This window comes from Cicer arietinum, chromosome 3 (assembly GCF_000331145.2).
Source record: "Cicer arietinum cultivar CDC Frontier isolate Library 1 chromosome 3, Cicar.CDCFrontier_v2.0, whole genome shotgun sequence".
NCBI lineage: Eukaryota > Viridiplantae > Streptophyta > Magnoliopsida > Fabales > Fabaceae > Cicer > Cicer arietinum.
In genome coordinates, this window is record NC_021162.2 from 22,035,339 (window position 1) to 22,047,366 (window position 12,028).

Genomic DNA, 12,028 nt, shown 5'->3' on the forward strand with positions numbered 1-12,028 from the left:
TAAAAAAATATCTTCTTGGTTCTTTTGTCAATGTCTGAGAATCTCCATAATGAAAAGGTGAAGAAAAAAAAATGGTAGAATAAGGTGGAAATGTATGCCTAACTCCAAGTGGTAAAGCCTACTATCCTAAAATGTCCTACCCTTACCTAAGCCCCATTACAACCCGAAAGTCCTCCAAAAATGTATGTGTTTACTGCATTGTGATTGCTAACTAGAATTTTTTCAAGCCTATGGTAGCGTGATGCATGTTCTAGGATTTGAGTGATAAATTCATAAACCTTTCTAAACACTTGAGAGAAATTTTGGTGAGATTGTGTGAAGAGAGAGTTGAATTTGATGAATGAATGCCAAGGTGTATGTGTTTACTGCATTGTGATTGCTAACTAGAATTTTTTCAAGCCTATGGTAGCGTGATGCATGTTCTAGGATTTGAGTGATAAATTCATAACCCTTTCTAAACAATTGAGAGAAATTTTGGTGAGATTGTGTGAAGAGAGAGTTGAATTTGATGAATGAATGCCAAGGTGTACAAATCTTGTTGTTTTTTTTTTATAAAACAACCATAGAGCATGATGAATGTTTTGCAGTAGCAAGAACTTTGAAAATTGAGTTTGATTTAATGTGAGAAATTGAATTTAAGTGTGCATTTAACTGGACCAAATCTGAAATTAATTGTTGCTTGGGGACAAGTAATAGATTAAGTTTGGGGTTGTGATGACTCTTCATCATATGCATATTTTCCCACTGTTTTAGTCTTATTTATCCTCAATCATCAGTTAAATTAAGGATTTATTTGATATATTTTGTTCTTTGAGTTAATAAAATGTTTTGTGTTTTTATTTCATTGATTAAGTAGGAATTTTTCGTAATTTTACATTGCGTTTTGTTTTAGTGCAGTGCTGAATTTTGGTGAGAAATCAACATGACATATGTAGAGTACTTCAGCCATATATGGAGTTGTAGATGTTCAATTGGAGTCAAACCAAGTGCACATGAAAGCTAGGATCTATAGCCACAACTGTCATGAAGACACCAGAACCAAATTCAGACTCGAAAGAGGCGCACAATGCAATATACGCCGGAAAGCAGATGCTGAGCGCTTGGAGCGCGCCGGACGCGCTTGGGGCGCGTTTCCAGCAATCCAACACTATTCAGGCGCGCCTGGGGCGCGCGACGCGCACCATCAACCATAAAAATGCAATTTTTTTTTATTACTGTTTTAGGGATCTTTTGGACTCTTGGGAAGTTGGGAGACTTGTGCCCAAGCGTAGAAACTCAAAGACGACCGTTTCTAACATCATTTGAGAAGTTTTATCAAGAATCATTCATGAATTCTTTTTGTAATTCTTCTCTAATCTTTATCTCTTTTATTTCTGTCATGAGTAACTAAACCCTATTTGTTAGGGATGAGTTTAACAAGATTAAACCTTTATTTTTATGATTTGATTTCTAGTTATATGAATGAGTTTATTGAATTATTTTTCTCATCCTTGTGCTTAATGCTTTTTATTGCTTGATCAACATTAAATTGTTCTACGGTTTGTATTTTGAAATGGAAGTGGACTTTACAAATGCTTGAGATGAGAAATTCATGAATCTGTAGTTTTGGACATAGGTGCAGGTCATGAAACCAATTAAATTAGTTGCAAAGCAATAATTTACAAGAGAATTTCTATACGGTAATGCTTAATTCTAATCTTAAATCTATTAAGTAATTAGGGGTTACTTTGGAATTAAAGGTTCTATCACTAAGACATTACGACAAGAATAATAAAGAGAATTCGGTAATAATTCAATAAAGGAATTCAATAACTAGGATCAAATTAGACACAAAGGTTGGATTCAAAGTAAAACTCATCCCTGACATTTTTCTCAATTTATAAAGGATCAATTTTACTACTGCTGTCAATTTAAAATATTATTTCAATCAACTTGGGAACTTTTTGTTCAATTTTAGTAACTAAATATAATTCAATAGTAAAACGCAATCCTTGAGTTCGACACTCGGTACTACCGTTTTATTAATACTTGCAACGATTCAGTACACTTGCTGAGACGCTATCAATATGATAATAAATTATGTGATGATTTGATGTTACAGTGAAGTGTATTGATTTTCTTTGATTTTGACTATATAATGAGGTTTTTTCGTTGAAGAATGTTTTTTTAATGATACGGTTTATTGATGATTAATTGTGTGTTCCTCTTATTTATATTATACCATCAACATGATTTCAAAACTCACCTCCTTCGTTGTTTTTGTTTGACTGGCTTGGCCCTGCGTTTGCAAAATCGCAGTTATTACAGGTTAATGAGTCTCGAAGTTCAAGTTTGGGAGAAACCCAGCTCTGATAGGTTATACCAAGAATTAAGAGTTGTAATGTGTATTTTACTTATGTTATTACATATGACTTTTTATATAAAAACTTAGTACGAATACGTCTTGGGAATTAAATCAAGAAATTCTAGTTAAATCAAGTTCATTGATAATGTACTATTTTAATTGAGGAACATAGTTGAATTGTTACATGTGTATTTTGAGAAACGTGATATCCTAAATTGGTTACAAAAGTTTTTATTCTCTTTAACAAATTTTCTTTATCTGCTGCAAGTTTTCTTCAAATAATTTAGTATATATTATTATAAATGTTATTTTGGGGTTTAGGGTGCCACAATTTGTAATTTTTTTAATGCTTTTTAAGTTCTTTTAAATATACATGTCACGATCTATGAGTGACCAGTCAAATATTGTTGAGGAAGAATTGTTCAAGATAAACCTAATTTTAATCCTAACTAGAAAAATCATTGGCCAGACATTACATACTTTATGGTCGAACTCTGAAATATAAATGTTTGTTTCCTTCGTGCATCAAAGAGTTTAAAAAAAAGGATACTTTAACTTAATTTCTTCTCTTAAATTCTCGTGAACACATCTTCCACTTATGTGTTGTCAAAAAAGAATTTCCGGAAGTAATCAAATAGTAAGTTTAAGACAAAACTCCTCCTTAAAGTAGAATTCTTGTAAACTAGTTGCAACAAAAATAGTTCAAGGGGACAGTAAATAAGTTAAAAACATATCACACATATTCAGACACATCCTCCCACCCATATACTATCTATATACATTAGGTATTTTAATTAATTCAATGTAGGTGGTAAACATCATATCGTTAAAAAGTAAAAATTTATAGAGATACATGCAGGAAACAAATCTTGCAAAACAACAAAATATCGATAAACGTAATCGTTCAATATTCGTTGGCATTTTAAATAAATAAAACTAGAGAAATGAAATAAAATAAACATAGTGGTCTAGTGGTACATAACTGCATATTAATGTAGAGACATGAGTTTGACTCCTAACTAGTGTATAATTACAAAGCAATGATGAATTCGCTTGTGATGGTGGGTCCATCACTACCCGGACTATGGAATGTAAATAAACGTATTTGAGCTCATTTTAGATTATTTAATAAAGGAAACTAAGAGACCTACTCAAACAAGAAATTCAATATTTATTATGATTTTTTCTTTCGACTAGACATTAACCACTTACAATGCGATATGACTATTACCAACCACACCCTTTTCGATGAAAAGCAAATGAAAAATCATAAGAGTAAAGAAAAGGAAAATCAACATGTTTTTTGTACTATTCGTAATTTTTTTAATGCTTTTTAAATTGTTTTAAATATACACGTCACAATCTATGAGTGGCTAGTCAAATATTGTTGAGGATGAATTGTTCAAGATAAACCTAAGTTTTAATCCAAACTAGAAAAACCATTGGTCAGACATTACATAGTTTATGGTTGAACTCCGATATATAAATGTTCGTTTCCCTCGTGCCTTAAAGAGTTAAAAAAAGAAGATATTTTATCTTAATTTCTTCACTTAAATTCTCCTGACAACATCTTCCACTTATGTGTTTTTAAAAAACAGTTTTCTGAAATAATCAAATAGTAATTTTAAGCGAAATTCCTCCTTAAAGTTGAATTCTTGTATACTAGTTGCAATAAAAATAGTTCAAGGGGATAGTAAATAAGTTAAAAACATATCACACATATTCAGAGACATCCTCTGAGACACCATATACTATGTATACACATTAGGTATTTTAATTAATTCAATGTAGTATGTAACCATCATATCCTTAAAAAGTAAAAATTTATAGTGATAATTGCAGGAAACAAATCATGCAAAACAACAAAATATCAATAAACGTAATCGCTCAATATTAATTGGCATTTTAAATAAATAAAACTAGAGAAATCAAATAAAACAAACACTAGTGTATAATTACAAAGCAATGATGAATTCGCTTGTGATGGTGGGTCCATCGCTACCCGAACTATGGGATGTAAATAAGCGTATTTGAGCTCATTTTAGATTATTTAATAGAGGAAATTAAGAGACCAACTCAAACAAGAAATTAAATATAAATTAACCACTTACATTGCGGGGTTTTAAATAATTAATTTGCTGTTAGTTAAAATTATATTAGAATATATGTGGAGAAATTTTGCGACTAATTTTCGTTATATGGGTGTTTTCTATAATGTGCTAATTTTGTACATATTTGACTGAGTAAGTGATATGAATAACAAATATTATATTTTATTATCTTATATATTTTATATATTTTTCTATAAATAATAGTATTTTAGTGTACATTTTTTAGAGTTGAATATTTTAGAAAATTTTTAAGAAATAAATAAATATATAAAATGAATTTGAATATTATTATTTTAATGTGAGAATATTAGAGAGTAATATTTTAATTATGGATGAATAGAACAAATAATTAACTTGTTTGGGATACTTTAAAAATAAAATAAAATAAAGTTTGGGATATACCACTTTCTGCACCCTTCACTGTTGTTTGCTTCTACTATTGTTTCGTTTGAGCTGCTTACTTTATACACCCCAGTTTTGAGTCCTTGCTATTCGCACCCTTCCATCTACATTTAAAAATAAAAATTGGCAAAGAACTCATGTTGAAACACAGGCTGAAACGGAAGCCAGAAAACCTCTTTCTCTCAAAATTCCTCCCACCAATTCTTTGCCATTTCAATCGATCTCAACCTCTATCCCACACAAAATCGGCCATTGAATCCATTTTTGGCATCAATTTTATCAATCGTTGCCCCGTTTTTTCAGAAACAGCTCTATTCCATTCCTTGCATTTTATTGTGATTGTTTTGTTGTGATTAATATGTATTATGTATGATAAGAAATGATGGGGTTTATTGATGATTAATTGTGTGTTTCTCTTATTTATATTATACTATCAACATGATTTCAAAACTCACCTCCTTCGTTGTTTGTGTTTGACTGACTTGGCCATGCGTTTGGGAAATTGCAGTTATTACAGGTTAATGAGTCTCGAAGTTCAAGTTTGGGAGAAACCCCACTCTGATAGGTGATACCGGGAATTAAGAGTTGTAATGTGTATTTTACTTATGTTATTACAAATGACTTTTTATATGAAAACTTAGTACGAATAAGTCTTGGGAATTAAATCAAGAAATTCTAGTTAAATCAAGTTCATTCATATTGTACTATTTTAATTGAGGAACAAAGTTGAATTGTTACATGTGTATTTAGAGAAACGTGATATCCTAAATTAGTTACAAAAGTTTTTATTCTCTTTAACAAATTTTCTTTATCTGCTGCAATTTTTCTTCAAATAATTTAGTATATATTATTATAAATGTTATTTTGGTGTTTAGGGTGTCACATTAGTGGTATCAGAGCAGGTCTGTCCAATCAGGCCGAGTGGGTCGAATGTCGAATCAGTGTTAGTCGAATGTCAGTCGTGTCAATGTCAATTATGTTTTTTTGTGTAATAATTATTTTCACTATGATGGTTTTCCCGTTATATTATTGTGTTAAGTGTTATATGATTTTGTATTATTATACATATTTTCGAGATTACTAATTAACTATTTATTATTTGCTTACTCTGATTGTGTTATGGATTCTAAATTCCTACCTAAGTGAGTAAATAAACCATGAAATTACTTGTTAAGATTTAAGTTAATTTTAATTGTTGACAAGATTATGTTAGTTGCTTGTTGCTTATTGCTTGTCTATCGAACTATGATTTTTGCACTCTTGTTTTATGTGAATAGTTGGAAATAATAATTTTGATTGACAAGCCGTAGGTTTCAAATTATGAATCTCATTCACGTAATCTTAGCTATCATATGTTAGACCTCACCAGTTAGTTGTTTTAAAGTTCCATTTTCACCCTTAATTAGTTTAAAATTTAGTCTTGATACGAATTTGTTTAAAGTGTTTGATCTAATAACTAATTGATTGAAACATTGATTTACGTATGAATTATATGTTTAAAACTTCAAGCATTGACTTTTACTAGGTACAAATTATTATTATTTTTGTTGAAACTCAATTTAGAGAAAAAAAAGATGTTTCATTCTAAACTTTGAGTTAGATAGGAAATATGTCTCTTATGTTTAAAGTTTTAATTTTGAGTAAAAAAATTCTTATTTTGATTTTAGGTTGGCTTGTGTTAAGAAAAAATTTGATTTTTAAATCACTTGAAAGTGTTGATGGTTGTATCTAGATGAGTAGAGTTTTGATATTGGTTTTGAAAACAATTTAGAATGTCCGTCATGATTTTAAATGACATTTTGAAGGAGTTAAAGTTTACTTATTTTGTATGATGAAAATAAGTTTTGTTTGAATTACTCTTGATTATTTGAAAGAAATTAAATTGAGTTGAATTTTTGTTGATTTATAAAATAACAATAATTCGATACTACTGATTTTATTTAATGTTTAAAATAGCTTAAAATTTACAGCATGTTTTACAATGTCTTGTTTTTAAGAAAATTGAAAGGAGCTGTTGTCATGTTGGTTTAGGGGCTGATGTAAATATTGAATCATGAGGGTGTTGAGATATTTATTTGAAATGATATTATGAACTCATTAGTGTAAACAATAGTACTAATGATAAAATGTCTACTAATTGAGAAAGAGAAGGAAAAAGAAGGGGAAAAAAAAAGACAATTTTTAAAAATCTTCTCAATAGTGAACTTCTTTTTGAAAAGTTATCTAAATTTTGGATTCTATAATTGATGTATTTTACGAATAGAATATTTTTTTTGTAGAATTGTAGTTGTTGTGTTTTCACTGTGGAAGTGTATATTTGAGTTTAATATAGGAAGGTAACCTGCTGTTTGTACATCTTTTTTTTTGTTATATGAATTAACCTAACAAAATGGTATGCATTAGATTGATATGTGTAGAGTGCATCATGTAGATTGATATGCGTAGAGTGCATCATGTAGATTGGTATGCGCGCTGTAACACCCCGTTTTTCAAAGCGAGGGTATATATTTTTTTTTTAAAAGTAATTAAAAACGAACAAAGATTTAAATCAGAAAATGCCTTTGGATAAATAATTGAGTCATTATAATTTACAAACAGCGGAAGAGTTTCTCCAATTATAAATCCAAAACATTTACACAACAACAAATGGTACATGGAACCCATTCAAGTAAAAAGTCAAACTGACAATATTAGTATAAGTACAGTTTTCCAAACTAAAAATACTCCAATCCAAAAAGAAGGACACCTAGTTCCTATACATCATCCTAATCTGATCATCCTACCAAAAAGCTATACACCCTGAGTATCTCCACGCGCCCCGTGAGATCCTCCTAATGTAACTGCAATCACGCGTTCCCATCTCCATTCCCATCCGTAGGGTGCGAACCGGTAGGATCGTCCTGACTCTCATCTGAGGGCAAAGCCCAGATTTCCACAATAATTGTAAATGGTCACCAACCGAAATTAACAGATAACACATAACATTTAAGTTTTAAATGCACAAAATAACCTTTCAACTAAGCATGCACCTTAAAAGGATTTTCCATATGCTAAAAGTTCATATAATGCTTGCCAATTAACAATGAACTCAAAATGAAGTTCTCAAACCATCAAGTAATACATAACTGACCAAAGCATTGATACATCAATTGAGCAATCAATTATCTAACTCAAAATAAGGACTTTTGCTGAGCAAATCGATTTGGTCAGTTCTTTGGTCAGTTCTGCTGAGTTTTTGCATGACCAAATCGATTTCTAAGTCGATTTTGTCAGTTCTGATGAGTCCCTGTGTTGCCAAATCGATTTCCAAATCGATTTTGGCAGTTTTGCTGAGTTCCTGCCTCTCTGCCAATCGATTTCCAAATCGATTTCTTAAAAGATTTTGAAAGATATATTTATACAATCGATTGGCAAATCGATTAGGTTAAAATAGTGAACTTCCTGCAACTCATCCAATCGATTGGGAAATCGATTTCCCTGATCGTTTTTCCAAAAATTCATGCATTTACTCAAGTCATTCCTAATCAAGTTCACAACCTAACACTTAGCAATTCCTACACGATTACCACGGCAATTGGGATCTCGATAACCATCATACTTACACACAACAATCAACACATAACACTTAGCATTTTCAACGCAATTACCACGGCAATTGGGATCTCGATAACCATCATACTTACACACAACAATCAACACATAACACTTAGCATTTTCAACGCAATTACCACAACGACTCAAATTCAAATCACTTAATCATAAAACTCAAATCAACCACGACTCGCGTGCCAAGCACCCTAATGCAATGCGTATATGCCAAAATGCATGGACTCGGAATTCCAAACCAAAACCCTCCTCGAAGGGCCGTAAATCATAATCGTACCGCCTATCGCAGGCCAAAGTACCAATTACCGAGGTGCCACCTATCACGGGTCAGCACGATTTACTAAAATGCGTAAATCATAAACGTACCACCTATCACGGGTCAGTACAGTTTACCGAGGTGTCACCTATCACGGGTCAACACGATTTACTAAAAGAAAAAGCGGAAATCGTAAATGTACCACCTATCACGGGTCAGTACAGTTACCATGGTGTCACCTATCACGGGTCAACACGATTTACTAAAAGAAAAAGCGGGAATCGTAAATGTACCACCTATCACGGGTCAGTACAGTTACCATGGTGTCACCTATCACGGGTCAACACGATTTACTAAAAGAAAAAGCGGGAATCGTAAACGTACCGCCTATCACAGACCAGTACTGTTTACCGAGGTGCCACCTATCACGGGTCAGCACAATCCACCAAAAATGTAAATCGTAAATGTACCACCTATCACGGGTCAGTACAGTTACCATGGTGTCACCTATCACGGGTCAACACGATTTACTAAAAGAAAAAGCGGGAATCGTAAACGTACCGCCTATCACAGACCAGTACTGTTTACCGAGGTGCCACCTATCACGGGTCAGCACAATTCACCAAAAACGTAAATCGTAAACGTACCACCTATCACGGGTCAGTACAGTTTACCGAGGTGTCACCTATCACGGGTCAACACGATTTACTAAAATATAAATCGCAAACGTACAACCTATCACGGGTCCGTACAGTTTACCAAGGTGTCACCTATCACGGGTCGACACAATTTACCAAATGAAATGCATGAGCATACACAGACTCCATTCACAACAATCGTTAAGCAAATGCAGATATTAAAAGATTCCCCATTTTTAATACCCATTTAACTTAAACGACCTTCAAACAACATTAATTAAATAAGTCATTAAGAGATTCCCCGTTCTTAATACCGATTTAACTTAATGATTTTCAAAACAAAACGTTAAGCAAACAGTCATATTAAGAGATTCCCCATTCTTAATACTCATTTACCGAAACGATTTTCAAAAACGATAGTTAAGTAACCGAGACATTAAGAGATTCCCCATTCTCAACGCCCAGTTAACTTAAACATTTTCCTCAAATACACATTAAGTAAACCGAGGTATTAAAAGATTCCCCATTTTTAATACCCATTTAACTTAAACGACTTTCAAACAACATTAATTAAATAAGTCATTAAGAGATTCCCCGTTCTTAATACCGATTTAACTTAATGATTTTCAAAACAAAACGTTAAGCAAACAGTCATATTAAGAGATTCCCCATTCTTAATACTCATTTACCGAAACGATTTTCAAAAACGATAGTTAAGTAACCGAATAGTTTAAATTTTATTTCAAAATATAAGTTGAAAATAATAATTTTTACAGTGATGAACTATTTAAAAATGTGTTTTTAATGATTAAAATATGAACGAATTTTTAGAAATCTTATAGATTTTAAAAATATCAGTGATTTATTTTAGTTGTATTGTATTTAGAAACGTGATTTATCTGAGTTGTTTTTATTTAGACTTGAATTATTGAAAAATAATTTAAAGAAAAATTTGGAATTCTCAATGATTTTTTTTTTGGGTGTTAAATGGTTAGTGATGTTTTTTTAATAATAATTTAAGTCTAGAAATTAATTTTTAGAATGATGTGTAACCTTGAAAGTGGGTTTTGCACTACCTGATTCAATTTGGTTTGGTAATGTATTGTATCTTCTAGTAAATAATTATTTATCTTATCTTCTACTTGGAAAATCTATATATGCTTCCATTTATTGTAACTTTTAAGTGATGGTTAACTCAAAAGAAAATTTAATCGTGATCAATTTGGAGCATATAGACCTCTATGAGAATATGTTTCACTTTTTGAATCATCATTTGAGTTATGAGATGAACATAAAATCTTGGTGCTAATTTTTGGGAATATTAAATTGTTCGTGTTTCAAGTGTTCTAATTGTTGGGAATTAGTGTATAGAGTTAGAGTAGTCGAGAGCATCTAAAAGTGAAATAGTTCTATATTTCTTCAATCGGATTCTTGATTATATATTGATATTAATGTCATTTCTTTGTTGTTTTAACTAGTTGTAAATTACCAATAAATTATTTTTAATGTGTAATTAAGTGAATTTTTAACTTGAAGTAAGGAGTAGGAGTTGTGGCGCCGCCTTCGCACTCTCGAACAACATTAAAGATACTTTTAATTACCCATGTTTGAATTTCAATGACTACAGTTATGAGTACCTTAAGTAGTTGGCTACATGAGTAAGAGGGACTAGCTACTCCGATGACTCATCGTCGATCAAAGAGGCAACAATAATCCGTTGTTATTATTAGTATAAATACTTGTTAATTTTGTTTTGGAAATAGTTAGAAACCATGTTCATTTGTTATACAACTTTGAGTGATTATGAGTCTTATGTGGCACCAATGTTGAATGCTTAATAACTGATTACGTGACGTGAATATTAGGTTGGTTGTGTGTACTTAAATTAAATATTCAATTAAGTATATTTGATCTTCTAAGTAACATGCTTAAAATAAATAAGTGCATTGTGTTAGTGTCTTTTTTGTTCTATATTGTCTTATTTGATAAGGACCTAGAACTATTGTAAGAGTTCTATAAATGAATTTTGTGTAACATTTTAAAATTAAGTTAGACTTTGGGTGTGTTTGAAACTATATGTGAAAAAAAATTGTTCTATTCCACTATAATTATGCACGTTAGTTTTCTTTTAAAAAAAACTTAAGTGATTGTAGAACATTGAGTTGTTATATGCATTGCTGTTCGTAATTCATGAAGGTGTGATATATTTTAAATGTTTCTCTATCTGTCTAACTTTGTGAAACTTATAGAGTAATTGTAATTAGGATTTAAACACCCTTTTTGGAGAGTAAAACTAGTAGAATATTGTTTGAGAAGTTAGTTGAACTTGAAAATGTATTTGATATATGTGATATTTGACATAACTGAATGTAGTAGGTTGTTGTTGACTAAAATTTACATGCTTAGTTTTATCTATAAATGATACTGACTAATCATGATCATGATATTCACTTCATAATTAAATTGTTCAATGTGATGTGTTAATTAATTTGTTGTGTCATGTTAGCCAATTATGCTAAACTAATTGATTTTTGACATGATGTGCTTAATTGAATAGTGAATGTCTTAAATACGTTTATAGACTAATTTTGAAACTAGAGGGTGGTAAGTTAGATATTAGTTCAATCTCCATAAATTTCGAGGACGAAATTTTTTTAACGAGGGGAGAATT

At 31.1% G+C, this 12,028-nt stretch overlaps 1 pseudogene; it reads left to right on the forward strand.

The window, feature by feature from the left end:
* Positions 1-4,304: 4,304 nt before the first annotated feature.
* Positions 4,305-4,382, forward strand: LOC113785975 (small nucleolar RNA snoR114; annotated as a pseudogene).
* The last annotated feature ends 7,646 nt before the right edge of the window (positions 4,383-12,028 follow it).